The following is a 4,417-nucleotide window of genomic DNA, read 5'->3' as shown; positions in this document are numbered from 1 at the left end:
TTTCACTTCCGACGGAGCGGACCGTGTACCTAGAAGCAATAGAAAATTTCAGTCGTTAACTTAAATCAACACAGATAACGCGAACGAACACCGTTCGGGACAATCGTTGATCGCGAACGATGGCGTAAACGAAAATACCAGCGGTGCAATCTTGAATGTATCAACGACAATTCGTCCTCCCGACAAATTGTCTCGGTATTTACCGAGTCGGTCGAAACGATCGATTTTTCGTACGCGTTGTAAATTAATTTTATCGTTCGAACTTCTTCGCGCATTCGTGCGAAGAACGATGGAAAATTTCTACGATCTTGTCCGAGAGAATAAATGCAAATATATACGTTATTCGCACGGAGTTGCAAACTTTTCTGAATAAGAACAGCGCGTTCGTTTAACGAGGTATCTGTAATTACGTATCAATATGCATCTTCTATTCGTTATCGTACTTATAGATATCGAGTACGGCGCAAATATCGGTGGGAATTAAAATTTAAATTGGAAAACATTTGCATACAAGTACTTAGTTGCGTTGGTAAACGAAAGAGAAACTAGTTGGTGTTGCTTGAGGAATGGGCTTAGATTCTTCTCAATGTCTGAGCGTAGAACGTATCAATCTCCTGTCTCGTGAATAAATGGAGACAATATATTTTTCAGTAACTCCACTGTGTAGGTACGTTTCTTTCACCGAAGTATTCGCTGTTAATTATTGAGTTGTTCGGAAAGTTGTTTCGTTTTCAAAAGTGGAGAATAGATAATTTAGTCAAATGTTTATACCCTCCTAATATAATCTATTACAGGAGCTAATATAATGCTACTACAACCTAATATAATGTATTAATATTCTTCTGTATTAATATTCTTCTGTATTAATATTCTTGTGTATTAATATTCTTCTGTATTAATATTCTTCCGTATTAATATTCTTCCGTATGAATATTCTTCTTCGAGTCGATAATAACTCTCGTTGTTCGTTGAGAACTTCAGACTCGGGGATACGAGAAGATGGTATTCGTCTCGAGCGACTCGACTACGTAGACTCGTAGGTTTCGTTGCACCGCTATGTATCTGTTAAACTTTTGAAACAATCGGATCGCCGGAGCGCATGCCAATGTTGTATTGGTCTATCGTTGGTGAATACGATATGAAAAACGGCAGTCGAATATTGCTATTCAAGTCGAAAGCCGCATTGCACACGCACAAACACCGTGGTCCGAGTATTTTGCAACTCCGGAATCCGTGACTCGGTTTTAAAAGGAACACGATCCTCCTCGTTGCAAATGCACGAACGTGAAACGAATTAAGCGCATCTCGGCCCGTACGGCCGGAGTCGTCGTTCAGAAAGGAATTCCTTTGAATGGAGGCCGTCCGAATTAGCATAAGAAAATTGGAAGCCCACTTTCGTATTGTGTATATATTTCGGACACCGGCGATCAACGTATCAGCATACAACGGGCACGCAATTATGCACTTACGGGTCGCATTTGCATCCGAATGATTCTTTCGAAACGCATCCACGTGTCCGGATGTCGCGTTTTCGTCGATAAGGGGCCCCGTTTTTATAGTCACGCACCAGAGGTGCAATTAAAAATACAATTCGAACAACGCACCGTCCTCCCGAACCATTGTACGCGAACGATCGTGACAATTCCACTTATTGTTCACTGCCAACTTTCTACGCGGATTTTGCAGTTCACGGTTTCCCGACCACGATCATCGCGTACACTGTCGATGAAAATTTCCAACGAAAAGAAACAAACGTTAACGAAATTTCGATTTACGTTAAATCGCTATTTCGATTACCTATTCGTCGTTAAAAAAAAAAAGAACGATCGAACGATCGTGACGAATTTAAAAAGAATTCAACGAACGCACAATGGACGAAACTTGAAAATTATTTTCCTCGGTAAAGATATCGCGAGAACGAGTTAATAATAATAAGAGAAAGAAAATACTCCGTCGAATGCCAATTAGTCCCGTTTCTCGAGTACATAGAAACGCAACGCGCGGGGATAGACGTATTGCAAAATTAATCGTCGTTGCGTCTCCTCGTGCATCGCGATCGACGCAAAAATACGATCGGGACGAAAAGACGAGCGAAACAATAATAATAATAATAATAATAATACAAAAACAATCGAACCGTCGACGCGTTCCGCGAACCGATCGAGTCGATCGAACGAGATTCGGAAACGCGGTTGAACAATGACACCGAACGATCCCAACCGCTCGCATTAGCATTCCCATGGAAAAACGACAATGGCGGGGAACTATTTAAAAATTAGATTCCACGCTTCTCGGAACCGAACGAACGGCTGTAAACAATTGTATTTCGCAACGCCGCGAGCCCGTGGACGACATAAAAGAACACGTCGCGAGAGAGAATGGTAATGGCGAGCCGCCGCGAGAAGATACAAGGCAATATAATCCTATCGTTAATAACGCGCATAAAGTAATGCAGCTGCGCTATCAAAAATGTCGTTTTGCTCGCCGGCTATTATAGCACTAGGTCAGTGGTGTATATTCCATTATCCCCGTCAGGAATTATGGTATTATTATCGCAGACTTACACATGTATATCGTCGGTTTAACGACTAATCTGCGGCCTTTAAGCCCGCTTTCCACCGACACGTACCACCGTACGACACGCGGTCTCCCGGCACCGTGCATCGCGATTCAATGTAGATTTCCATTGTCCCCCGGTGGATACCACCGGTACCGAGCACTTTCAGGGGAACGATCGTATAAAAGATACACGCTTTTAGAGCACGAGCTCGCTTCACGGTGCGATGATATTACGAGATGCTGCCTGCCTGCCTGCCTGCCTGCCTTCCGTGCGTTACGTACCTACGCGCGTCTATGAGCGTATGCACCGCGACGGGAACGCATTTTTCTACGAAATACGCGTAGATCTCGTAACGCGATTCGTATTATTTCACTTCAAATCGTTCCGTCGCTTATTGCGCATTGTCTACGATATTTAACGAAACGCACGGATTTTAACGCGCATCGCGATTCACAAGCTCCGACGTGTGGATTGTTTGTTTGTTTGTTTGTTTGTTTTCGTTGTCTTTGACGCACCGTGTACGGAAATAGAAATTAATACGGGGTAGAGAGTGTTGCGGAGACGATGTCTCGTTAAATGCGACTTGGAATGATTTTATGGTAAACGAATGACTTTTAATCGATTCGTTCGATGGTGAACGAGAGGAATAGATGAAAAACGGACGGAACCTCGGAGATTGGAAAAGTAACAATAACAGCGATAGTAATAACGATAATAATATTAATAATAATAACAGTGTTGTTGCGCAATGCGTGGAACAACAGATAGACAATTCAAAGGACGCTCGGTTCGATATTGTACGAAAGGAATAATTGGAAAATGGATTGAACCTCGGAGATTGGTAATAATAATAATAATAACAATAACGGGGTTGTTACGCAATGCGTGGAACAAGAGATGCATAATTCAATGGACGATATGTACAAATGCGTAAAAGGCGAGGCGCAGCCAAAGCGCTGTTATTAAACCTATCCTCAAATTAATATTCAAAGTAGGCTGTACTCGATGTACAGACCGTTTCATTGGAAACGGACCACCTCGTTACGCGTTACTTCCATCGCGACGATCCCACCGAATCGAATGCAACGACGAAAACTTACGCACGGTTTCGAGGAGAACGAATAAGATTCGCAATTCGTATTATTTACGAATCAGAACGAATAAGAGCCGCAAATCGTGACGTCCGATTAATTAGAAGAAGAAGAAAAAATAAATAAATAATAATAATCATTCCGAGAGCGTTGTATCCGAGAAGAGCGTGTACGATGGTAACCTTGGTTAGCAACATTCCAACGGCTAGTACGGACAACAGATTGTTTTCAAATTACACTCTACAAATATACCACTTATCTATTATCGGTAATTACTAAACGCAATCTTATCGTTTTGGAAGCAGAAATACAAACGCGTCGCGGTACAGTGTACAACGCTACAATAATATTTTCTTATCGTTTATTTTAGATTAATCGCCCCCTCCCTGCCCTCCAAATTATCTCCCAATACGAGGTATCACAGTCACGGGAATCGATGCAACGAAAATCTTCGTGCCCGAAAGACGAGTTACCCGGAATTTCACCTGGAAATGGCGTCGCTATCAGAACGCAACGTGAAACCGACTAAAATTCAATTACAATAAATTTATGTATTAAAACCGGAGAGCCATCGTTTGCAACGCGAGCGTAATGGCGAAACCGGCGAGAAGTCGAAATAATTTCATTTCGAACGATTCGCCACGCTACGATTCAGAGACTTTTCCATTTATTTTTTTTTTTTTATTTTTTTTTCATTCAATTAACTCTCGCGCGCAAATACGTGTACGTAAAAGTGTCAAAGTTAAATTGTCGCTCGGTGGACACG

The sequence above is a fragment of the Ptiloglossa arizonensis genome, chromosome 7 (genome assembly GCF_051014685.1).
Source record: "Ptiloglossa arizonensis isolate GNS036 chromosome 7, iyPtiAriz1_principal, whole genome shotgun sequence".
Classification (NCBI taxonomy): Eukaryota; Metazoa; Arthropoda; class Insecta; order Hymenoptera; family Colletidae; genus Ptiloglossa; species Ptiloglossa arizonensis.
This window is presented reverse-complemented; position numbering follows the sequence as displayed.